The sequence below is a fragment of the Anopheles stephensi genome, unplaced genomic scaffold (genome assembly GCF_013141755.1).
Source record: "Anopheles stephensi strain Indian unplaced genomic scaffold, UCI_ANSTEP_V1.0 ucontig385, whole genome shotgun sequence".
In the NCBI taxonomy this organism is placed as follows: domain Eukaryota; kingdom Metazoa; phylum Arthropoda; class Insecta; order Diptera; family Culicidae; genus Anopheles; species Anopheles stephensi.
In genome coordinates, this window is record NW_023405330.1 from 1 (window position 1) to 12,500 (window position 12,500).

Genomic DNA, 12,500 nt, shown 5'->3' on the forward strand with positions numbered 1-12,500 from the left:
CAGCGTGAAATCCCTCTAATGATCATGAGAAATAGCTTCGGAATCACTTATCTGACCATAAAAAGTGAACCAAACCCTATTTGGACAAACTTTTGTCCTATGAAAAATCACTTTTCATTATGTCGGGTCGAAAATTTTCTAAGTCCCAAAAAATCACATTATTCTCGAATATCTCGAAACTACGTATCGGACAGGGTCAACCAAGGTGTTTTAGAAAGGTCTTTACAAGCTCTATTAATGAGCCATAGCGACTTTCAAGTGATTTTTTGACACTTTTTCGCATATCGGCATCCTTGGTTCCCATACTGGCCATAGCCATAGGGCACCGAACGGCCAACTTTTGGTCCGGGGTGAAATTTTTTTTTCACGAGATTTTGATGAAAATGGCTTCGGAACGCGTTTCTAATAATGAAAGTGAAACCAACAGTATTTGCGAAGAAAAAATTGTCCTATGAAAAAATCACTTTTTCTTAGGGTACGGGTCAAAAATTTTCTAAGTCCCAAAACATCACTATTCTCGAATATCTCGAAAACTACGTATCGGACAGGGGTCAACCAAGGTGTTTAGAAAGGTCTTTACAAGCTCTATTTAATGAGCCATAGCGACTTTCAAGTGATTTTTTGACACTTTTTCGCATATCGGCATCCTTGGTTCCCATACTGGCCATAGGCATAGGGCACCGAACGGCCAACTTTTGGTCCGGGGTGAAATTTTTTTTTCACGAGATTTTGATGAAAATGGCTTCGGAACGCGTTTCTAATAATGAAAAGTGAAACCAACAGTATTTGCGAAGAAAAAATTGTCCTATGAAAAAATCACTTTTTCTTAGGGTACGGGTCAAAAATTTTCTAAGTCCCAAAAAATCACATATTCTCGAATATCTCGAAAACTACTTATCGGACAGGGGTCAACCAAGGTGTTTTAGAAAGGTCTTACAAGCTCTATTTAATGAGCCATAGCGACTTTCAAGTGATTTTTTGACACTTTTTCGCATATCGGCATCCTTGGTTCCCATACTGGCCATAGGCCATAGGGCACCGAACGGCCAACTTTTGGTCCGGGGGTGAAATTTTTTTTTTCACGAGATTTTGATGAAAATGGCTTCGGAACGCGTTTCTAATAATGAAAAGTGAAACCAAACAGTATTTGCGAAGAAAAAATTGTCCTATGAAAAATCACTTTTTCTTAGGGTACGGGTCAAAATTTTCTAAGTCCCAAAAATCACATTATTCTCGAATATCTCGAAAACTACGTATCGGACAGGGGTCAACCAAGGTGTTTTAGAAAGGTCTTTACAAGCTCTATTTAATGAGCCATAGCGACTTTCAAGTGATTTTTTGACACTTTTTCGCATATCGGCATCCTTGGTTCCCATACTGGCCATAGGCCATAGGGCACCGAACGGCCAACTTTTGGTCCGGGGGTGAAATTTTTTTTTCACGAGATTTGATGAAAATGGCTTCGGAACGCGTTTCTAATAATGAAAAGTGAAACCAAACAGTATTTGCGAAGAAAAATTGTCCTATGAAAAATCACTTTTTCTTAGGGTACGGGTCAAAAATTTTCTAAGTCCCAAAAAATCACTTATTCTCGAATATCTCGAAAACTACTTATCGGACAGGGGTCAACCAAGGTGTTTTAGAAAGGTCTTTACAAGCTCTATTTAATGAGCCATAGCGACTTTCAAGTGATTTTTTGACACTTTTTCGCATATCGGCATCCTTGGTTCCCATACTGGCCATAGGCCATAGGGCACCGAACGGCCAACTTTTGGTCCGGGGGTGAAATTTTTTTTTCACGAGATTTTGATGAAAATGGCTTCGGAACGCGTTTCTAATAATGAAAAGTGAAACCAAACAGTATTTGCGAAGAAAAAATTGTCCTATGAAAAAATCACTTTTTCTTAGGGTACGGGTCAAAAATTTTCTAAGTCCCAAAAAATCACTTATTCTCGAATATCTCGAAAACTACTTATCGGACAGGGGTCAACCAAGGTGTTTTAGAAAGGTCTTTACAAGCTCTATTTAATGAGCCATAGCGACTTTCAAGTGATTTTTTGACACTTTTTCGCATATCGGCATCCTTGGTTCCCATACTGGCCATAGGCCATAGGGCACCGAACGGCCAACTTTTGGTCCGGGGGTGAAATTTTTTTTCACGAGATTTTGATGAAAATGGCTTCGGAACGCGTTTCTAATAATGAAAAGTGAAACCAAACAGTATTTGCGAAGAAAAAATTGTCCTATGAAAAAATCACTTTTTCTTAGGGTACGGGTCAAAAATTTTCTAAGTCCCAAAAAATCACATATTCTCGAATATCTCGAAAACTACGTATCGGACAGGGTCAACCAAGGTGTTTTAGAAAGGTCTTTACAAGCTCTATTTAATGAGCCATAGCGACTTTCAAGTGATTTTTTGACACTTTTTCGCATATCGGCATCCTTGGTTCCCATACTGGCCATAGGCCATAGGGCACCGAACGGCCAACTTTTGGTCCGGGGGTGAAATTTTTTTTTCACGAGATTTTGATGAAAATGGCTTCGGAACGCGTTTCTAATAATGAAAAGTGAAACCAAACAGTATTGCGAAGAAAAAATTGTCCTATGAAAAAATCACTTTTTCTTAGGGTACGGGTCAAAAATTTTCTAAGTCCCAAAAATCACTTATTCTCGAATATCTCGAAAAACTACTTATCGGACAGGGGTCAACCAAGGTGTTTTAGAAAGGTCTTTACAAGCTCTATTTAATGAGCCATAGCGACTTTCAAGTGATTTTTTGACACTTTTTCGCATATCGGCATCCTTGGTTCCCATACTGGCCATAGGCCATAGGGCACCGAACGGCCAACTTTTGGTCCGGGGGTGAAATTTTTTTTCACGAGATTTTGATGAAAATGGCTTCGGAACGCGTTTCTAATAATGAAAAGTGAAACCAAACAGTATTTGCGAAGAAAAAATTGTCCTATGAAAAAATCACTTTTTCTTAGGGTACGGGTCAAAAATTTTCTAAGTCCCAAAAAATCACTTATTCTCGAATATCTCGAAAACTACGTATCGGACAGGGGTCAACCAAGGTGTTTTAGAAAGGTCTTTACAAGCTCTATTTAATGAGCCATAGCGACTTTCAAGTGATTTTTTGACACTTTTTCGCATATCGGCATCCTTGGTTCCCATACTGGCCATAGGCCATAGGGCACCGAACGGCCAACTTTTGGTCCGGGGGTGAAATTTTTTTTTCACGAGATTTTGATGAAAATGGCTTCGGAACGCGTTTCTAATAATGAAAAGTGAAACCAAACAGTATTTGCGAAGAAAAAATTGTCCTATGAAAAAATCACTTTTTCTTAGGGTACGGGTCAAAAATTTTCTAAGTCCCAAAAAATCACTTATTCTCGAATATCTCGAAAACTACGTATCGGACAGGGGTCAACCAAGGTGTTTTAGAAAGGTCTTTACAAGCTCTATTTAATGAGCCATAGCGACTTTCAAGTGAATTTTTGACACTTTTTCGCATATCGGCATCCTTGGTTCCCATATAGGCCAAAGGGCACCGAACGGCGAACTTTTGGTCCGAGGGCGATTTTTTTTCACGACATTTTTATAAAAATGGTGTCGGAAAGCGTTTGTTGTAATGAAAAATAAAACCGAACAGTATTTGCAATGAAAAAATTGTCCTATGAAAAAATAAATTTTTCTTAGGGTACGGGTCAAAAATTTTCTAAGTCCCAAAAAATCACATTTTCTCGAATATCTCGAAAACTACGTATCGGACAGGGGTCAACCAAGGTGTTTTAGAAAGGTCTTTACAAGCTCTATTTAATGAGCCATAGCGACTTTCAAGTGATTTTTTGACACTTTTTCGCATATCGGCATCCTTGGTTCCCATACTGGCCATAGGCCATAGGGCACCGAACGGCCAACTTTTGGTCCGGGGGTAAAATTTTTTTTTCACGAGATTTTGATGAAAATGGCTTCGGAACGCGTTTCTAATAATGAAAAGTGAAACCAAACAGTATTTGCGAAGAAAAAATTGTCCTATGAAAAAATCACTTTTTCTTAGGGTACGGGTCAAAAATTTTCTAAGTCCCAAAAAATCACTTATTCTCGAATATCTCGAAAACTACGTATCGGACAGGGGTCAACCAAGGTGTTTTAGAAAGGTCTTTACAAGCTCTATTTAATGAGCCATAGCGACTTTCAAGTGATTTTTTGACACTTTTTCGCATATCGGCATCCTTGGTTCCCATACTGGCCATAGGCCATAGGGCACCGAACGGCCAACTTTTGGTCCGGGGGTGAAATTTTTTTTTCACGAGATTTTGATGAAAATGGCTTCGGAACGCGTTTCTAATAATGAAAAGTGAAACCAAACAGTATTTGCGAAGAAAAAATTGTCCTATGAAAAAATCACTTTTTCTTAGGGTACGGGTCAAAAATTTTCTAAGTCCCAAAAAATCACATTATTCTCGAATATCTCGAAAACTACTTATCGGACAGGGGTCAACCAAGGTGTTTTAGAAAGGTCTTTACAAGCTCTATTTAATGAGCCATAGCGACTTTCAAGTGATTTTTTGACACTTTTTCGCATATCGGCATCCTTGGTTCCCATACTGGCCATAGGCCATAGGGCACCGAACGGCCAACTTTTGGTCCGGGGGTGAAATTTTTTTTTCACGAGATTTTGATGAAAATGGCTTCGGAACGCGTTTCTAATAATGAAAAGTGAAACCAAACAGTATTTGCGAAGAAAAAATTGTCCTATGAAAAAATCACTTTTTCTTAGGGTACGGGTCAAAAATTTTCTAAGTCCCAAAAAATCACATTTTCTCGAATATCTCGAAAACTACGTATCGGACAGGGGTCAACCAAGGTGTTTTAGAAAGGTCTCAACAAGCTCTAATAATGGGCCATAGCGACTTTTTAGTGATTTTTTGACAAATTTTGTCATATCGGCATCCCGAGTTCCCATACTGGCCATAGGCCATGGGGCCCCGAACGAAAAAATTTTGGTCCGAGGGTCAAAATTTTTTTTCTCATAAATTTGTTCAAAACGCCGTCGGAACGCGCCTTAGATCATGAAAAGTGAAAAGAAACAGTATTTTGCAAAAGTTGGGGTGGCCTATGACTTACATGGCCACGTCCTAGGTCCGAGTTCCCGAGGTCGTGTTCTTCAGTGGCGGAAAAAAATGGCCACTTGTGGGAGATGCAAAATGTTCATTTTGTATTATAGGGGACACACTATCGAAGCGAAAATTTCAGAAATGGCCTAAAACGTGAAGAAATGATGGGGTATGTACGAAAAGAAGGTTTTTATGGTCAAACGGTGAAAATTTTTTTTTTATGAAAAATTTTGGTCTCCCACCGTTCATGAATTTCTAGGACCAAAAATCGAAAAATTTGAAAACTTCACGATCGAAAGGGAAACGCATATGTGGTGTTCCTAGGTGTGTACGGTGTACGAAAAACGGGTTCACGATGAGATATCAGGCAAATAAGTGGACCTAAAGTGAGTTATACGGGTAAGACGAGGTGTCCAAAGACCGAAATAGGGGTACCAACTGAGAACGAAATGAAGGTCCCCGAAGTCGCCATACAAGTTATAGGAGGTGTCCAAAGTACGAAAAGAGTTCCATATTCGGCTGTTCCTACTATATGGTTCCCTGATTGCTGCTCCAAGGAGTAGTGAGGAAGTGTCCAAAGGTCTGTTGGGGGTATCGAGGTGATACCCTCGACGGACAATATGCACGAAAAGTGGTTCGATGATCTATCCTGTAGGTCGTACGGCAGCCATACCCGGCTGGAAGTACCGCGGTAATTCCGCAATAAAACGTTCGCCAGACGAACAAACAAATTGAATTAGCTCATCGTAGTGTACGGAAACGAAACGAAAATGTAAGGTGATTAGGGATCCGGGAGCAATCTCGCGATCCCATGGTTCGGTGTAAGAAATGATACGAAGTGTTCATAAGTCTCCTCTGGAGGCAGAACCATCGTAGCAAAGTTCGGGAACCCAAGGGTCACAAAAACTCGTAGGACGATATCCACGAATAATCGGGGACTTGTGGGGACTACCGTGCCCTGACAAGTCAACTACACCTTAACTGGTGATGGTCGTCCTACGGGGACCTGCGGGGAACAAAAGGGTCACAAAAACTCGTAGGACAATATCTCCGAATAATCGGGGACTTGTGGGGACCACCGTGCCCTGACAAGTCAACTACACCTTAACTGGTGATGGTTGTCCTACGGGGACCTGCCGGGAACCCAAGGGTCACAAAAACTCGTAGGACGATATCCACGAATAATCGGGGACTTGTGGGGACTACCGTGCCCTGACAAGTCAACTACACCTTAACTGGTGATGGTCGTCCTACGGGGACCTGCGGGGAGCAAAAGGAGTCAGAAACAATCGTAGGACGATATCCACGAATAATCGGGGACTTGTGGGGACTACCGTGCCCTGACAAGTCAACTACACCTTAACTGGTGATGGTCGTCCTACGGGGACCTTCAGGGAGCCGCAGTAAGTCGCAGGTCGTATGCGAGCCTTGATAGGTCCTGTTGGGGGCGTGCGGGGTGTAATGCCTCGGTACGTCAAATGTTGGTGTACGATGTACATCGATAATCTGACATCCTCCTGAACAACCTTTGCTCGTGTGGTTATTGGCGCTGTGGAGTCGGTGTACTGCCGCAGGTCAATGAGAGTGGTCACAACAAAGATTGTGTCACCTGATGAACGTAGAAAGAGAGTCTGCGGGGACTGGTGCCCTGGTAGACAAAAAATATCGAACAAGCAATTGACGAAGACGAATTCTGGTTGATCCTACCAGTAATATACGCTTGTCTCAAAGGTTAAGCCATGCATGTCTAAGTACAAACATAAATGAATGTGAAACCGCATAAGGCTCAGTACAACAGCCATAATTCACAAGATCATCCACCCATCAGTTACTTGGATAACTGTGGAAAAGCCAGAGCTAATACATGCAACATGCCGGGACCGCTGTCCGCTTGCGGGCGGTGGAACTGGTGCACTTATTAGTAAAACCAATCGCCTCCGGGCGGCTTGAGTTGAAGTCTGGATAAGGATGCCGATCGTATGGTCGCTTGACCGACGACAGATCTTGCAAATGTCTGCCCTATCAACTATTGATGGTAGTGTAGAGGACTACCATGGTTGCGACGGGTAACGGGGAATCAGGGTTCGATTCCGGAGAGGGAGCCTGAGAAATGGCTACCACATCCAAGGAAGGCAGCAGGCGCGTAAATTACCCAATCCCGGCACGGGGAGGTAGTGACGAGAAATAACAATATGGACCTCTCTAACGATGGTCCATAATTGGAATGAATTGAGCATAAATCCTTCAATAAGGATCAAGTGGAGGGCAAGTCTGGTGCCAGCAGCCGCGGTAATTCCAGCTCCACTAGCGTATATTAAAGTTGTTGCGGTTAAAACGTTCGAAGTTGATTCCCCGTCCAGACACGCGACCGCCGCGGGCGCCCGGCACACGCCGGATACGTTCGTGCGCGAGCTCGCGGCTGCGACTCACAATGGTGTGCCTGGGCGTCAACCTCGTGATCGGTCGGGCACGTCCCGAGCCGGTGCGTGGTGCCCGGGCAGCTCCCATTTACCTTGAACAAATTAGAGTGCTTCAAGCAGGCTAGTACAAAAGCGTCCACACCCGCCCAGGGTTGGCGTTGGCCGAGAATAATCTTGCATGGAATAATGGAACATGACCTCGGTCTGAGTCTTTTGGTTGGTTTTGTATAGACCCAGAGGTAATGATTAACAGAAGTAGTTGGGGGCATTGGTATTACGGCGCGAGAGGTGAAATTCGTAGACCGTCGTAGGACCAACTGAAGCGAAAGCGTTTGCCATGGATGCTTTCATTAATCAAGAACGAAAGTTAGAGGATCGAAGGCGATTAGATACCGCCCTAGTTCTAACCGTAAACGATGCCAATCAGCAATTGGGAGACGCTACTACATTCGGTGCTCTCAGTAGCTTCCGGGAAACCAAAATCGGGTTCCGGGGGAAGTATGGTTGCAAAGTTGAAACTTAAAGGAATTGACGGAAGGGCACCACAAGAAGTGGAGCTTGCTGGAGGAGGCCACGGACCCTGAGGGCCTGACCCGAACCCTGAGCCGGGCGTGCAGCGAGATCATGGCGGAGGTTTCCCCGTCAGTCGGCCACACAGGACGTCCGGCGTACTGGTGGACACCAGAAATCGGCCGGCTACGGGAGAACTGCCGCCTGGCTTGGGAACGGTACAGCAGGGTACCGACTAGCGACACGGCAGCCCGCAGAACAGCTTCTGCACGGCACCAGGAGGCCCGCCAGCTGCTGACAGCTGAGATCCGGGCTAGCAAGCGGGACCGTTACAACGAGTTTCTGCAACACCTGGAGGATGATGAGACGGGTAGGTGGCAGGGGGAGCTCCTGCGACGGCTCGGAGGGAGCCGCGTCGCACAAGAACGCGATCCGGCCGTTCTGCAGCGCATTGTGGACGCGCTGTGCCCGAACCACCCCCCTGTTGCCTGGCCTACCATCGAATCGGACGGCGTCGACATCAGGCCAGTGACGGAGCAGGAGTTGCTCGACATCGCAGCTGGCCTGAACCCTCGGAAGGCGCCCGGTCTGGATGGACTGCCGAACGCTGCCCTTTCGGCTGCCATCCGGGCGCATCCGACGACGTTCGCGAGGCTCCTCCAGGAGCAGATGGATGCTGGCCGCTTCCCGCGGCAATGGAGGAAGGCGAAGCTGGTGCTGCTTCCCAAACCGGGAAAACCCCCGGGCGAGCCGTCATCGGTGAGACCGGTGATGTTGCTGGACACGCCCGGCAAGGTGTACGAGCGAGTACTGCTGAACCGCCTGAACGACCACATCGAGATGCCGACGGAGCCGCTCCTCTCCGAATACCAGTTCGGCTTTCGGCGTGGTCGGTCGACACTTCAGGCGGTTGGGCTGGTGATGGAGGCTGCCAGATCTGCGATGAGTTTCGGGCGAACGAATAGACGCGACAAGCGCTGCCTGCTTGTCGTTGCTCTGGACGTCCGTAACGCCTTCAATTCCGCAGACTGGCAGGCCATAGCACTGGCGCTGCAGACCAAAGGAGTGCCCTCAGGACTGCGCAGCATCCTGCAGGAGTACTTCTCCGACCGTGAGCTGACGTATGATACCAGCTCCGGTCCGGTAACACGCCGAGTAACGGCAGGTGTTCCGCAGGGGTCCATTCTGGGCCCCACCCTGTGGAATATCCTGTACGACGGCGTGTTCGGAGTGCAGCTGCCGGAAGGTGCATCCGTCATCGGCTTTGCGGACGACCTGGCAGTACTCGCCAAGGGGTGTACACCGGAGGAGGCGGCAGGTGTAGCAGAGGAAGCTGTGGCAGCGATTTCCGCCTGGATGGAGCAACATCGGTTGCAGCTGGCCCCGGAAAAGACGGAGATCGTCCTCATCTCCAGTCTGCGTCGGGGCCATCCAGCGGTGCCCGTAGTGATCAACGGCGTCGAGGTCCGCTCGAAGCCGGCGATACGCTACCTCGGGGTCATGCTTCACGACCACCTCTCGTGGAAGCCACACGTCGAGAAGGCCACCGCAAAGGCACTCCGTGTGGTGAAGCTGGCCACCGGCGTGATGTCCAACCACGCCGGACCGAGGATGGCTAAACGTCGGCTGCTGGCAGCAGTGGCGGACTCGGTTGTGCGATACGCGGCACCCATCTGGGCGGAGGCGGTGAAGTTCCAGTGGTGCAGGCGGAAACTGGAGCAGCTGCAGCGACCTTTGGCGAAAGGTGTCGCCAGGACCTTCCGTACCGTCGGCTACGACACGGCGGTAGTGCTGGCTGGACTGGTCCCGCTACACCTGCAGGTGGACGAGATCGCGCGGTGCTATACCAGGCATCAACGGGCGTTGCAGAGGCGGGTGCTGATAGACAAGGAGGTGATCAAGCGGCTGGAGCACTCGGCGACCATCAGGCAGTGGCAGACATCGTGGGACCAGGATGCCGCTCATCCGACCGCGAGCAGGTTCCTACGATGGGCTCACCGCGTGCTGCCGGATATTGCCGGCTGGGTAGGTAGGAAGCACGGCGAGGTTGATTTCTTCCTTAGCCAGGTACTCTCCGGACATGGCTTCTTCCGGGAGTACCTACATGCTATGGGTTTCACCTCTGCCCCGACCTGCCCATTCTGCGCCGACAACACCGTGGAGTCGGCAGAGCACGTGGTGTTCCACTGTCCGAGGTTCGCCGACATAAGAGTGCAGTTCCTGACGGACGCGGACGGCGTCGTCATTTCCCCCGATGAGCTGGAGCGTTTTCTGCTGTCGAGCCCGGAGGCTTGGCAGCGAACGGCCACGGCAGCACGGCGGATCTGCAGCTTCCTACAACAAAGGTGGCTGGAGCAGCAGGTTGCCGAAAACGCGGCCATCGCTGGCGGGATCGTTTCCGCCAATGAGCTGGCGGAACGCGTTCGGCAACAGGTCCGCCGTGAAGCCAGAAACGCTGGCCAACGGCGAAGACGCCGGCAACGGCAGACATCCGCCATCGGGGAGATGGACATGGACCAACAACAGCACCCGTCCAATCAGCAGCAGGAGAGTCAACGCCCAGTTCGGCCCGAACGGGTTCCGCCATCGGCCGAAGTGTTACTTCGTCGTCGGCTAAGGCGGAACCAACGGCAGCGGGAATACCGTGCCCAATTACGCGCGGGTACATTGCCGCCATTGCGTTCGGGACGAACTCGCCGAAGTAGAGCACCGCCGACGGAGGAGGAGCTAGCCCGACGACGGGCCAACAGGCGCGCGCGAGAACGCCAACGCCGCCACGAGCGACAGGATCGCCATCGCGGCTTAATGTCGGCCGACGTAGAAGCCGCCATCGCGACCACCAACACGTCTACGCGTTGAGTGGGAGCGGTTACGGCCGAAACGATCGGCCAGTCAGCGAGCGTGCGAAAACACGACCGGGCGAGACCGGCATTTTGCCGTCTCCGCTTTGTGCGGTCGTTCGTTCTAGCACAGTCGGGCGAGAGAGAGCGCGCGTGCGCTCGGTTCGGGTACGTTCGGCATTTTGCGTCGTCCGCTTTGTGCGGATGTTCGTACCCGACCAGCAGTGGGAGAGAGAGCGTGCGCGTGCACGGTGAGAGTTAGGTCCGTCTTGTTCGTTTACGTTTTGTGCGGATGTTTGTTCTGTCCCACCGTAAGCGTCAAAGTGTTAGCGTGATTATGTGTGTGCATGTGTGTGTGCGTACATACTCATCGTTAGTATTAGGAAAAATGGAGACTCGACGAACCGCGGGCACGCCCGCTTCGTTAATGTTAGGTGTGTAAACGTAAGTCCTTCATTTTTAATGTTGCGTTTACGAATAGCTAGGCGGGGCGCGTGCCCTTACTAAATGTAGTCAGGGACGCCATTGCAGCCGGTGGCTACGCCTCCGTCGGGAAGGCCGCCGGCAATGGAGAGGTTTATTCGTTTTATAATTGTTCATGCGTGTTTCTGTATCGTTTATTGTTTATAAATAAGTAACGCGGCAAAACATTTATAAATTTAAATGAATAAACGAATGCAATTTAAAAAAAAAAAAAAGAAGTGGAGCTTGCGGCTTAATTTGACTCAACACGGGAAAACTTACCAGGTCCGAACTTATCGAGGTAAGACAGATTAAGAGCTCTTTCTCAAATTTAAGGGTAGTGGTGCATGGCCGTTCTTAGTTCGTGGAATGATTTGTCTGGTTAATTCCGATAACGAACGCGACTCAAACAAGCTAACTAGAACGCTGTCAGCAGTGTGCCTCCGGGCGCACCTGACGTTACGGGGCGGCGGCGCCTTCGCGGGCGGTCGTCGCACTAGTTTGCCCTGCTTAGCGGGACAACTTGTGTTTAGCAAGGTGAGAGTGAGCGATAACAGGTCCGTGATGCCCTTAGATGTTCTGGGCTGCACGCGTGCTACAATGTGGGCAGCAGCGTGTTCTCGCCAATAGGCGCCCCCATTCCGAGAGGAACGGGAAATCACCCAAATGCTCATTTAGTTGGGATTGGGGACTGCAACGGTCCCCATGAACCTGGAATTTCTAGTAAGTGCTAGTCATTAGCTAGCGCTGATTACGTCCCTGCCCTTTGTACACACCGCCCGTCGCTACTACCGATGGATTATTTAGTGAGGTCTCTGGAGGCATACCTTCCGCGGTTCCTTCGTGAGCTGCAGTTGGCACGGCCGAAGTTGACCGAACTTGATGATTTAGAGGAAGTAAAAGTCGTAACAAGGTTTCCGTAGGTGAACCTGCGGAAGGATCATTACCGATCAAACAAGTCCGGGAGTGAGGTTGCCAAACGCATCGTCGGCATCACATGCTGACGCGCACGCTACAACCACAAGATGGTGTAGCACACTTGGTAGAGTTGAGCGAAAGCAACTCTTTCAAAGGGATACACATACCACTGCCTCGGCGCAGGTCAGTAAAGATGCACACTTTGGTAGTACCGGGTACCTTATACACTG